At 32.0% G+C, this 14,690-nt stretch overlaps 1 non-coding gene and 1 pseudogene across 1 annotated transcript; both read left to right on the top strand.

Moving 5' to 3' along the window:
• Positions 1-1,074: 1,074 nt before the first annotated feature.
• On the top strand, positions 1,075-9,711 carry LOC132029290 (isocitrate lyase-like; annotated as a pseudogene).
• A 966-nt stretch (positions 9,712-10,677) lies between these two features.
• On the top strand, positions 10,678-10,749 carry TRNAT-UGU (transfer RNA threonine (anticodon UGU)). The gene has a single exon. It is a non-coding gene; the product is annotated as a tRNA-Thr (tRNA).
• Positions 10,750-14,690: the final 3,941 nt, after the last annotated feature.

Here is a 14,690-nt window from a genome sequence, read left to right as displayed (position 1 = left end):
CGAATTCAAGACTTACCGGACATCTTATTGTTATAGGTTTTTTGTTTTGGGATTAGCGAATAACGCTATAATAGAGAATAGATATGGGGTTGGAAAAAACTCAAAGTGTTCCAACTTCCAAGCTATTAGCTATGGGAACATTAGCTTTTGATTTAGAATAAAGAAAGGAGAAGACTGTACTTTTGCTTGCTTGATGAATTTTTGGTTCATTGGTTTTGCCGTTTTGGTTGTTTGAGCTTGTGTTTCATCTAAGTGTATTTCTTTTGCCTTTTGAGTAATTAGAAATTAAAAAACAAGTAATTAGAAATAATATAAAAAATGAAAAGTTTTTTGCCTTTTGGGTATTTAGAACTAAAGAAGGAAAAAAGTTTAGAAATAATGTAAAAAAGGAAAGTTAAAGGCTGCTTTAGAAACAAAATAAAAGAACAAAAAAGTGCAACAGGTAGGGTTCAATCCCCCGACATTGAAGAATTAAACCAAGTACCTCACCAGTGCTCCACTCAACCAATTTTGGCCATTTGTTCCTTCAGTTAATATTAGACATATTTTCAGAATTATACACATAATATATCGAGTTTAGTCAAGCGGCCATGGGTTCACGTGACCCAATTTTTTTACATAAATTCGCCTTTGGTTACGATGCTATTATTATATTTTAACTCATTGCAGGTAGCTGGCAACTTGTCTTATTTCTAGGTTACAGTTGTGCTATCAGTACATTTTAACTCGTTTCGCATGTCGAAGGTAACTTGTCTAATCATTTCTAGGTTAATACATTTTAACTTGTTGTATGTAGCTGATAACTTGTCTTAATTATAACTTACTAATCCCACTTTTTTATGAATAGTTACCGTAATTATTTTTAGGTGACTTGGCACTATATAAGAATTCTTTTACATTGTTACTCTATAAAATTTACTTTTTTTTGGCCTAATTTATGTGGTGGTGTTTGACTGGATACGTAATTTTAAAAAGAAATAAAAAAAATTATAACTGGTAGTCTAAAATAACGAAACGGCGTAGCTATCTAAAAAAAAGGAAATATGATTTATTTTTTTATTTTTGGACAAAGTATGATATGCAAATTAAGATAGAGGGAGTAATTATTTTTCCCTATATAATTTGCATGTATAGATGATGGAGGAAGAAGGGAGGTTTGAAACTGAAGTTGCAGAGGTGCAAGCATGGTGGAACAGAGAGGTTCAAGCAAACCAAGAGGCCATCTTCTGATAGGGATGTGGTGGCACTTAGAGGCAACTTGAGGCAAAATTATGCATCAAAATGAATTGGCTAAAAAGCTATGGATGACACTCAAGACTCACCAAGCCAATGGCACAACATTAAGAACATTTGGTGCACTTCAAGTCACTATGATGGCCAAACATTTGGACACTATTTATGTTTCTGGTTCGCTGTGTTCCTCTACCCACACCTCCACCAATGAACCAGGTATTGTATTAATATTTGAGTATTTTGGGGAGTCTAAATGTGCACGTAATTGTTGTTTTAATATGCTAGGTTTAGCTATATTGTTCAGATTCTCCAAAAATATCGTTCTATTCATGTTAGATTCTCCAAAAATGTACTATTTTTAGAAGATCCAACACGCAATCATATTGACATCTTTAAAAAGTCCGAAAAACATAAAATTTTAGGCAAGTGGTTTCAAAAAACTTTCTCTAGGATAGAAGTTTTCTTACTAGCTGCAAGTGATAAAAATAATTTTTTATCTCCAAGAATATATATATATATATAATGCCTAACAAAAAATAAAAATCGTACCTTTTTTTGGTGTAACTATTCGGCATCCAAAATTCACTGGCCAGACTAATCTGAATTCGCGTCACGTAAGTCCCCAGGGGAATCACATCTTATAAGAAACTTTTTCCTTTCTTAGGGCTAAAAGTCGAGACCCTCTGCTTAATAATAGACGGATCCTAGCTATCCCATCATAATTCATAATGGTAAAATATTTACACCTTTTGATTTCTCCTACAACAAGAAACCAGCCCATTGGAATATGAAAAGGAATAAAGAAGAAAGAAAAAACAAAGGCTTGAAGAAAGAATAAGCAAGGTAACATGTGAAGGATAGCAAACATGATGGTACATCTTTATTAATCCCTTGTCCTATTTTAAGTGACACTCTCTAATTTAACATAGAGTTTGAAAAAGAAAAAAATTCCTTTTAAATTTATGATCTAAAACAAGCTATAGACATTTGTGTGGTTATAAACTCATTGAGGATAAAATTTAAAAATTTAAATTTAAATTACTCTTAAAATATAGAAACATGACATACTCATTTACATAGCCTAAACAGGAAAATGTGTCACATAAAATTGGACTTAGGGTAAATTACTTTTATCAACATATTTTTAGCATAATAGTATTGCTTCTCAAGTTTAAATATAGTGACTATAGAACCAATTTTTAGCTTTAAAAAGAATGTGAACCAATTTTTAGCTTTAAAAAGAATGTGTCAGTCATATTTATTCTCATGTATCTAAGTTTGTTAACCTTTATATATGCTGGTCTGGCCTTGCTGATTATCCATATGACACTGTCCCCAACAGAGTTGAACACCTTTTTTGGCCCAATAATACCATGATGGAAAACAAAGGGAAGCAAGAATGAACATGAGCAGAGAAGAAAGAGCTAAAACTCCATTTATTGATTACTTAAAGCCAATTATTGCTGACGGGGACATTGGATTTGGTGGTGCCACTGCTACTGTGAAATTATGCAAGTTATTTGTAGATCGTGGGGCTGCTGGTGTACATATTGAGGACCAATCATCTATGACTAAGAAATGTGGTCATATGGCTGGCAAAGTTCTTGTTGCCATTAGTGAACATATTAACATTTAAATGTGCTAGTTGGGTCAAATTTGGTCATGTCAAAACGTAAATTAATAAATGGGTCATTATCCAATCTGCTCTAACTTGGTAGAAATGACTCTCACTTTCCAGTCATGTCTTTGAAAAATAACCATTGTTTTGGAGTTTAAAAATTCCACATGTGAAACTTCAAACTTTATGAATTTTGAAACTCACAATGGCTATTTTCACTTATGGGGACTAAGAAGTCGGGAAATTACACCCAATGACCTTGGGAATGGGTAATCTTGATCTTTTGACCTCCTGTTTGCCCATGGCCAATCCTGCAAGGTCAAAGTCAACACTTGTCTTGAAGTTTTTTCCATGGGACGACATGGTCAAAATTTCAAGAATCCATCTCTAAGGCCATTATTGTAAAACGTGGTTATTTGTGAAATTTTGTCCAAAATTTGTTCGGTGGGTCAAAATAAGTTGGGTTAAGATGGATCAACAAAAGGGTTATGGCCCAACCTCCTTGCATTACCTCTTTTTTATTTGTTTCTTTGGAGAACAAATGTTAAAACGACTTTTCTTAAATTATTGCCTTAAGTTCTTTTAAATTTTGCATAATTTTCGATCTCTAAATTTATTTTTGATACATTTAGCTGTTTAAGTTCGGGTTGCATCCCCCCTATCTGGTTACCCTATTTTTACCGTCTCGACCCAATGGTTCGATTGATCATTTTGAGTTCAACCCACTAGATTAAGTTAACAAAACATTCATAGCCAAACCCGTTTAAACTTGAGCCTATTACTTAAAAATTAGTTAATTTGGCCACCTCTCTATAATTACAGGCTAGTGGCTGCAAGATTGCAATTTGATATTATGGGTGTAGAAAGAGTCCTTGTGGCAAGAACAGATGCAGCAGCAGCAACTTTGATCCAAACCAATGTTGACACAAGGGACCATCAATTCATTTTAGGAGCAACAAATCCAAATCTCAAAGGCAAGAGTTTAGCAACAATATTATCAGAAGCAATGGCTGCAGGAAAAAAAAAGGACCAGAACTTCAATCAATTGAGGATAACTGGCTAGAAATGGCACAACTCAAGACATTTTCTGAATGCGTCATTGATGCAATTAATAACACGAACATTTCGGGGTCCGAAAAACAGAGGAGATTGAATGAATTGATGCAATATTAGAGCTACGAAAAATGTCTTTCGTATGAACAAGGCAGGGGAATTGCTGAAAAATTAGGCCTTTCTGATCTTTCCTTTGACTGGGATTTGCCAAGAACCAGAGAAGGGTGCTACAGGTACAGTGGTGGCTGGTCAATTGAATGCCCTTTGTCGAAAATATACATTGTGCATATAGAAAACTAGCCTGTAAAGGTATATGTTTTGTATATTAAGTACAAATATACATATAATATGCATAGAATATACCTATAATATACACAATTAGTATATATATTTTGTATATTTTGGTTAGAACCTGTAATTAATTTTGGCCGACGGGCCAAAAATGAAAAATTCCCTATTAAATTTTGAATGCCCTTAGCATAATTCTTGGTTTCGCCGCTGCTACATGTTCAAAGGGTCCATAGAGGCTGCTTTCATTCGAGGCTGGGCGTTCACGAACCACCTTGACATAATTTGGATGGAAACATCTAGCCCTGATTTGGTTGAATGAACAAAACTTGCTGAGGGAGTTAAGTTCATCAAGCCTGAGGCAATGTTGGCTTACAATTTGTCACCTTCATTCAATTGGGATGCATCAGGGATGAATGATTTTCAAATGATGGATTTTATACAAAAAATTGCAAAGTTAGGCTATTGTTGGCAGTTTATTACATTGGCTGGTTTTCATGCGATGCTTTAATTGTGGACACATTTGCAAAGGATTTTGGTAAAAGGGGAATGTTGGCATATGTTGAGAAAATACAAAGAGAGGAAGCATGGAGTTGATACATTGGCACATAAAAAATGGTCAGGTGCTAATTACTATGATAGAGTTCTTAGGACTGTTCAAGGAGGCATCACCTCTACTGCTGCTATGGGCAAAGGTAACAACATCTTCCCCCAAGCTCAAAATATTACTCTCTATGTCCCATTATTTGTCCTTTTTTGCTTTTCGAGATTCAAAATATGTGAACTTTGATCAATAATGATTTTTTTTTTAATTATATTGACATGTCAAAATAGCAACTTATAGTACTTTTCATATAGTTTTGAATATATAAACTTTAGTCTTAAAATATTAAGTTGATCTAATCCAATTTTACTTGAAAAAGGAGTCAAATTGACTCTTGAAACGAAAAAAATGAGACTTATTTTGGGACAGATGGAGTATACAAATATATACTCCTTTAAGGTCCATCTTGATGTCATCTTAGACAAATAAAATTGATTAAAAAAGTAATTTTGTTAGTTATTGACTTTTTCCCAAATTTATCATTGCTTCAACAAATGACCTATACAATTTTTTTACGAACTGTAATGAGATGCACGTGTGTCGCACATGCACGGGCAATGCACACAAAAGCTTACACTTTTAATATACTTCCAAAACTTTCACATTTAAATATTAATATTTTTATGGTGTACATACAGGTATGACCGACTCGGACTTCACACGTCACTTTGCGGCTACACCTGTTCTAAAATGTCTTCCATGCTTATTTACATTTACTAGATTAAAGAGAGGGTAATTTGACTTTTAGTCAAATAACCCTTATAATTAATACAATTAGATGGCTTTCTTAATAGTTGTGTAAGACCTTAAAGGACATTAACTTTGGACTAGAGGTGGTATTTTTTGTGAGTTTTACACTAGCGGGTCACCTAAAAGATAATATAACGGTACATCATTAGTATAAAAAGTTGCTATGAGTAATCTGGAAAACAAGGAAGATAATTATATGCAACTACAGATCAAGTACATTAATAGTGAAAACGTTCTTTACATTGTTAGTATATAAGTTAAATCCATTATTTATTATTATGTACTAGTATAGTATCCCCGTGCTTTGCACGGGCCCAATATAAGAAGGAATTAAATTAGACAACTTGTTTCTGATTTAGCATAGAATTTTAGCAAGCTGGTGAACCTTAAAGTATTAGTAATATGTCTAAGCACCAAAACTGAGTGTCACTAAATTATAACAAAACAAAGGTATCGTATATAATTATTCTAATTTCTTTACATACAATTGAGAGTTACAAAAATTAAGTAGATTTCGAAAAGGTTGATGCAGCTCATCTTCGATCATCTCAAATCACCTTTAGTCTTGACTATCAAATCAATATGACAGTTATTTGCATTTTCTTTGCATGTCTCATTATTTATGCCGATTTATTGTTCTGATATTCATCTTCACTGATTCTGCTCTTCTCTTTTGTTTATCCATCTAAATATTATATTTTATAATAATCTCTCTTTGTATTGTATTGGAACTAATTTGACATTTTCAATCTTACCTGGTTTGACTTGGTGTATGTTGTGTTTTTGGTTGGCTTTTCATTGTTCTTTCTCTTTATAATTCTTGGAAAGGGATAATCACAATGGATATGTTTCGGCTAATAGTCTATATCAATCTAATTCACCCCTTCTTTGGTCGGTTTTTGTTTCTTAAAGATAAAAGAAACTTTTCTATATTAATATTACCTTAGACTTTTCTGAAGCTTGTGGAGGATCCTACCAATTGATTTACCTTTTGCATTTAATAGTAGCTTAGAGACCATTGTTTCCACTACTCGAACTTCATTAAGTGGAGATTTTTCATTTGCAAGATATGTGTCAGTAGAAATTTTGAGTTGTCAAGAAGCAGAATCGTTATATTATGCTACATCTATAGCAAATCAAGGTTTTGTCCATCCTATTGGAAGCAAATGTCTTTTAGAAGTAATTCATGCATTATTTAGAGACGTAGTTACAAAATAGAGCAGTATTTATCGAAAATCCTTGTTAGGACCTTCATGTTCCCTATCTGACATTGCTGCATCTTTTCAATTCGCTGGATATTTGTGTTTAAAATAAGTCTTGAAAAAATTATTGAAGCGGAATTTAATTTCCACTCAATTCTAATATTATTTAATACTACTTTTATGATAACGTTTCTGGCACATATTACAATCAGAAATAACTCAAAAATATATTGTCTATAGATTCTATACTCAAACAATCAAAATTGGGCAGAAAGTATTAGCACCTTCTAATTAAGAAGCAATTTTACCCTTGGACATGGCTAAAAGAATATTTCTTTATTATTTACCAAGTGTTGGTAGAAAATATCTCTATTTAACACCATTACAAAAGATTAATTATGGAATTTGCACATAAAGTTAGAATTTTTGAGTTCTGTTTGGCGTGATAACTGGTAAGTATCATTATTGAGTATATGATTGTGTGAGAATGAAATAGTAAATTAAATTTATTGAGATCAAATCTTTATAATCCGCAAAAGTCTTTCCACCTAGCTAAATATTTAGTCTATTTCTCCTTATTTTATTTTACATTTGAAATCTGATTTTATTTTGAAAAGTAATTATCATTGAACAAATATTTGATTTTTGATTAAAATAGTTTCTTTATTTCTTTATATACTTGCAATTTAAAAAATAATTGACGTATAAAATTACATGTAAAATTCAATGATAAGATAATATGCATCCCTTCCCGTAAAAATTTCTTTTTAAAAATTAAAATTAAAAAAGATTTGAAAACTACAAAAAGAAGAAAAGGTCCAAAGCAAGGAGAAAATGAAAGATGCAAAATTTACGAAAAGCTAAAATACTGCTAAGAGCCCGTTTGGATTGGCTTATAAGTTGCTTATAAGTTGCTTTAAAACTTTTTTGTGTTTTGATGTTAACTAGGCGAATGAAATCGTTTTGTCTTAAAATAAGGCTCAAAAAAATAATTAGCCCATTTGACTTCGCTTATCTAAAAACTGACTTATAAAAGCCGAAACGAACATTAAGCCAAAAAATAAGTTAAACTACCAACTTATTTTTTTAAGGCCTTATAAGCACGAAAAAATTTAAAGCGTAAGCCTCATCCAAACAGCCTCTAAATTAGGTGACAGTTGTTTCTACAGTTTGTCACGGAGCACGTGTCACTTTTGCCAGGGGGAAGTTGGCCCACAACAAAGAGAGACAAACAAGAACTAAAACAAATACTCCCTCCGTTTTAATTTATATGAGCCGTTTTAGTACGACGTTTAAGAAAGAGAAGACTTTTGAAACTTGTGGTTCAAAATAAGCCTTGAAAATTTATGTGGCTGTAAATCATTCATAAAGTGAATTTGTTTCCAAATTAGGAAAGAGATCATTCATTTTGACACGGACTAAAAAGGAAATAGGTTCAAACAAATTGAAACAAAGGGAGTATAATGCAAAGAGTACAATGTTGTTAAGCATGAGGAAATTGTTAATTCCATGTTTACCCTTGTTCGTCCATTGACAACGCTTATTTCTATACTATATAATAAAAACTAGATGGCATATGCCCGTGATGCGCACGGGTCTAACACTTTGGATTATAGCGTATCTATGTGTATGTAGTTGTATTTGGGTAGTGATAATATATATATGTTATATTGCTAATAAACATACATAAGTTTGCACTGTTTATATATATATATACTGTTTATATATATACACACACTATGTTCAAAACACGATTAATATAACATTGCAGTTTGTGCTCCGTATCCAAAAAAACTTTATTAAATTAGTGTTTGCTACGAATACAAAGTTTGCAAAAATTTATTAATACTTTTTAAAAGAAGACTTGTTTAAAGGAAAACTATTTTACCTCTCTTTGAGAGACAAAACAATAGAATATTTAAGCATCGGTTATTCTTTGAATTTTAATTCGATTAATTTAAAGGTGTAAAATATTCTATTGTTAATGTATGTAGATTGGACCTAAACAATAATTATTATTTTTTATCAAATTTTGATTAGGATAGTTCTAATTCAAAATATTAAATTAATTTTACATGTTTAAAACGAAACAAAGTAGAAATTTGATTTTCTATTTAAACGAAGAACTACTATTTTTTAATTTTTGGTGAATATTCTTGGTTTAGCTCATTTTACTTGTCGTGTTGTCTTTTGCATGTTTTTTTAAGAAATCGTCAATTAGAATTATAATTTGACTAATTTACCTTATTTATTATTTGATCTCCATTTAATATATTTTTTTTTCTGACATTAATCTCTTTTCACATTTATTAGAGTAAGAATAAAAATGAAAAAGTAATTAAATTCTATCTTATTTTAAAATATAAATATTTTAAGTATATTTATTTTAGTAAACATAACAAATAAATGACATGGCGGAATAGCAAATACAACAGTTAAATATCTAGATTAGATCTCAGGCTAATATAAGAAAAGAAAAAAAATTGTATGGTTTGACTACTTAGTCTTCTGAAGAAAAGCAATAATATGGGTCCACGTTTTTTGTTGTACAATGATTTTATTTACTCCCACTAATGGGTTGATACGCATGTGGCAATGAATCCACCATTATTGACTTAATGGAATCTTTTAATTCATGAATATTGTTTGATTTTTTAATATGGGGTTTTATTTTTTTTAATGTATGCTTGTTTTCTTAATATGGGGTCCACTTTTTTTTTTTTTTTTTTTGTATTGGACATGAGTTGGAGGACGGACGACGATCCTCCTCCAAACTCATGTTTCTATAATAGTAAAAATATGTACATCATTAAGAGAAAATGATTAATAAAATAGTTTTTTTTTTTTTTTTTTTCTGTGTAACTGCAGGGGTGACGGAGGGGCAATTTGAGGAAAAATGAACAAGGGAAGGAGCAACAAACTTGGGTGATGGAAGTATGGTCAATGCAAAGGCGAGAATGTAGACAAAATTCTGGAATTATTTCGACTAGCATTAAATTCTGGAATGCAAGTTTTCAATAATTCTGCTGTGATTCAAATTAATCTGGGCCATTTTTGGGCCCTCAAAATGCTTAAGATTTATCATTTGTGTCTCTATTTGGACTAGGGCAATCCTGTGGATTGCCCTTCGCTGGGGTGGTCTTTAATTTTTACCCCTCAAAATGGTGGCGTGCCTTTCAAATTTCGCCCTTTGAGATCTGACAATTACACCCATGCAAATTCGCCCTAAATGTCCCCGCCCATCTGCCTTCGCCGATTTTTTTTTCTTGGTGGGGTTCGAGCCACAAGCCTTAGAAAAAGTGTTAGGCGGTAAAATTTAAAAATCAGCATTTGAAGGACAAAATTAAAAATTACCCAAATAAAGGGCAATCCGCGCAAAAAAAAGTTTGGACTACTTTGATTTACAAAGATATTGTATATCCATTTGGACTTGAATTTTATTTATAAAAGAAGATATTGTGCTTAATTTCAATCACTAACATTTCCGATGAGCAAATTGTGTTCCTTTTAAATACTTATATTGCTTACCCGGAAAAAAAAAATCATCAAATAATTACAAAAGAAAAAGATTTAATTAGCTAAAAAGAAATAAAAGGCAAGGACAAAAAAGATGACACTACAACCTCGGAAGTCTTTTTCCAACATCCATATGTTTGTACTAGATTGAGCAATTAACCTCAAGAATCACAAATTGAAGTACAAATATACAAATAACCATAGCGGGTAATAAAAAATTATTTAGTAGAAATATGTTATACATTCATGTACAATGAAGTTATTTGGTCCTAATTTCTCAACCGAGGGAAATTTTTTTAAAACCAGATATTTCAGTAAATACAGTTTAAGCTTAAAATATTCATCTCTTAAAATACGAATGAATTTTCCGCAATAAGTAATATATATTATTGTATTATTCGACAAGCACAGGTGCCCCTATAGCTCAGTGGTAGAGCGTCAGTCTTGTAAACTGAAGGTCTGTAGTTCGATCCTGCATGGGGGCACTAGGTTTTTATTCTTCTTTTTAATTTTATTTTTTTGTTACTTTAAATGAAAAACATGATTAAATATTTTTCTTATTGGAAGAATTAATCCAAAATTTCTTTCACATTCACTATATGTATTTAAATTTAGTCGCCATGCTTCCATCTTATGATTATTTTTATATGTATGTACCAAGTAGAATTTATTAGTATTCGTTTTGGACTTTATCTAAATAAACTGGTCATTGTTTTCTTTTAAAAAGAAAATTTTACTGAGATATGTGATCTTCGCATCTAAAAACTTTAGATGTGGATTTTGTTACTTGGTCCAAACACTTCTTCTTTTGGTAAAGAGTGACGATGAGACATACTAATTTTATAAATATAACCAATAAGATATACTAATTTTATAAATATAACCAATAATTCATTTATTCTTTTGATCTTCTGCCTATACATTGAAAATGGTAGAAATTGTTATTTTAACTCATTAGATAGTCTTATTTTAGCTCAAGCTTCACGTTCAGATTATATTAACATGTACACTTCTCAACCTTTTAGTATTTTAAAGTAATAAACAAAAAACTAATCCCGCACTGTCCACATTTTATTGTTAGTCATATATTCTAAGGTGGAACATATCCTCATAGAATAGTTTTCATGAAAATAATATTGCTTCATATCAAACACGAAACACCATAAGAGCAATATTAACAAGAGAAAAAAGGGAAGAAAAAATTATAGAAATGAGCAGGGACCTGACTTAATCTTAAAAGCTAATTCAAGGAGTGGGGATTGCCCGAAACTATATAAGGAGACAAATTGTTATCCCATCAACCAATGTAGGACTACTCACACACCCAAACCTACAGCTACAGTGTGAACAAGATAATATGAAACTCTAAAATCGGGTAAAACAAAAATTCAATGCACCTGACTATAACACCATGATAAGAAATAGGCCTTAATTAACTCTAAGTCAACCCAAAACTAATTGAATAGACGAAAATTGTTTAAAATCATATAAAAAATTATTATTAATATTCCACATCCACCGATATGAAACTGCTTAAAAAAACAATATCTTGACTATTGCAGTTGAAAATCATGGATCCTAGGAGAATAATGTTGCCTTGCAACATAAGGAACTTTTTTTTAATTAAAACAATCCTGTGGTTATCGTGAAGGACCACAGATTATTGAAACCGCTTATGCTAGACTTGCTTAAATACATTCATCATAATTATTCCAATGATTAATAAAACCGGCAGATGATTGAGTTTAGGTTACTTCCTTCAAATTCAATCCCTTTCAATTTTTAATAAACTTAGAAAATGCATATCCGAGAACACGAGAATATACAATTTATGCTGCTTTTAGACAGGACGGTTTAGACAAATAGCCACATCTTCGGTTGCTGTGAAATTGGATTGAAAATCAGCATTGAAATTCAATTTAAGTTTGGTACAGAGTTATTTTATAAAACTTTTTACACCAATATTATTCTGAAGTTTGGAGAGTGTGGAGTGTACACAGACCTTACGTCAGTTTTCAGGAGGTAGAGAGGCAAGCCTACTCTTAAAATTTTTAAAGTTTGTGCCAAAAAGAATAAATTATTAAAGGCAAGTTGATTCCTAATTGTATTGATAACATAAAATTATTTAAAACGACTAGAAAAGTTTCATTATATAATATGATGCAATAGAATCAATACATTTATCTTTTGAAAAAAAAAAAAATCCAAATGAACAGATGTTTTCTTTATTGGAAAGGGAATATTTTGCAATATGACTATCGCATCTAAAAAATAATAAATCTAACAAGAGAAAAAATAATGGTGAAAGAAAACAAGACAAACAGACACAGTATCTTGACCGGTAAAGGTGAAACCAATATGGGTAAGTGTAACATAGGATATTCTTGGCTTGTGATATAAGGAATATTATTTAATACATAGTAACATTAATTAATTAATTGATCCTTTTGTGAAGGACCACATAATGTAGTGCAACTGCTATATAAGATATACTAGTTAATAATATTGTATTAATCATAATGATTCCAATTATTAGAACCAGCAATTGAATTTAGGCTATTTCGAATGACCCTTTACTAAGAAATGCACATAAATAAACACGAGATTCTACAAGATTTTATGCTCCTTCTAAAGTCTAATTATTCTAAAGTTTGTTTGAATTTTTTATGTCTTGTGGGAGAGATACAAAAACAATGAGAAGATTCATATCTCAAGACGCCTATAGAAGTGATCATCTTTATTAACTTTATTTTGTACCAAAAAGATTCTGACGAATTCCCATTGAAAGATATATTACGTGTGTTTGGGCATTTCTTGGTTGATATTTGAAAAAAAGAAAAAAAAAAAAAAACAATTGTACTACAGTATTTGAAATTAAGCTGAAAAGAATTTGAAAATTAAAGTTGTGTTTGGACATGAAAATAAAGTTGAAATTTTGTGAATCAAAACTTCAAAATACTTTTAAAATGTCTAAAACTTGTTTTGAGCCAGTTTGATAAAACAAACACTTATTCGAAATAATCTCAAAATATTATTTCAAATTTTGAGGTAAGATTTATGGACAAACGGGTTGTAACATTTCTTAAGATTATACACGGGAGATCTCTTATACACGAGTATACATAGAAAAATTTGGGAAGAGTTGGATTTTTAATCAAGTCAGTTTGCTTTAAACTAGGTATTGGTTAAACCAATTGAATGGGGTACTTGAAAAATAAGTTGAACATGATTATAATTAAGTTAGTACTTATTGTTTCGTTTGTGTGTCGTTAGTGGGTAACAGAGACGTAAGTGTCCCATTGAAATTCAATTGTTTTTTTGTGACAACGCACGGGAGTTGCTCTATTCATAGAAACACAAGGAAACTGTTCTTCACCAGGCACTATCCTCCTGTGTTGATTTGTCTATGAAGTTACTGGACTTGTGACGTCCCTAACGGAGGGTGGGTTGATGTAGGCGAGCAAAATTGCCATTCTTCTACCTAGGCTGGCAAGCTTCTGAAGATGAGTTTTACATGTTACCTTAGACGAATCTCACATCGGAATACGAAAGGAAAGTAAAGGGATTTGTAAGTCATAACTGATCAAGTTGATGTGGTACACACACTTTTGAGCTCGATGATGATGTAGCAGAACTAGCAGGCTTCTAGCTAGGCTGACAAGCTTCTCAACATGAGGTGCACATGACAGCTTAGGCAAATTCAACATCGGAATGGGAGAGCTCAACTTCACATGGTACGCACGCTTTTGAGCTCGATGATGATGTAGCCCAAGAGACAAATCTGTGAAGCCTATCGGGCCAAAGCGGATGACAAGTGCCATTGGCTTGAATCATGAAAAATATGGTATCATGACTCACAGATTGTGACGCCCAAGAAGGGGTGTATGTGACCGCCTTGACGGGGGCGGCTGACGAGGGTGGGTCAAGCAGGATTGAAAGACCTTCTAGGTTGGCATACTTCTTAAAATGAGGTGTACATGACATTTTGGGCAAATAGCACATTGAAGTCGGAGAGGAAAGTGAATAGCTTTATAATGTATAGCTCAAGTTCACATGGTATACGCGCTTCTGGGCTTGATGTTGGCGTAGCCTAAGAGGCAAATCTGTGAGACATATTAGGTCAAAGCAAAAAATACGTGCCATGGGCTTGGGTCGTGACCAGGGGCGGATCTAGCCTATTACGTGGGGGTTCAATTGAACTCCCAACTTTCGATACAGAGTATAAATTTATGTGTAAAAAATTATTAAAATTATATATATATTAGATGTGAACCCATAACTTTTAAAATATAATGAGTTCAATACTAAAATTCTTAAGATTGAACCCACATAATCTAAATTCTGGATCCGCCTCTGGTCGTGACTGAACGCTAGGCTTAGAGTGATCACTTCATAATTTGCAAAATTTTACCTACTATGCCGACAT

The sequence above is a fragment of the Lycium ferocissimum genome, chromosome 9 (assembly GCF_029784015.1).
Source record: "Lycium ferocissimum isolate CSIRO_LF1 chromosome 9, AGI_CSIRO_Lferr_CH_V1, whole genome shotgun sequence".
Lineage (NCBI taxonomy): Eukaryota > Viridiplantae > Streptophyta > Magnoliopsida > Solanales > Solanaceae > Lycium > Lycium ferocissimum.
The sequence above is the reverse complement of the archived record's forward strand: the minus strand, read 5'-3'. Positions and strand labels throughout refer to the sequence as shown.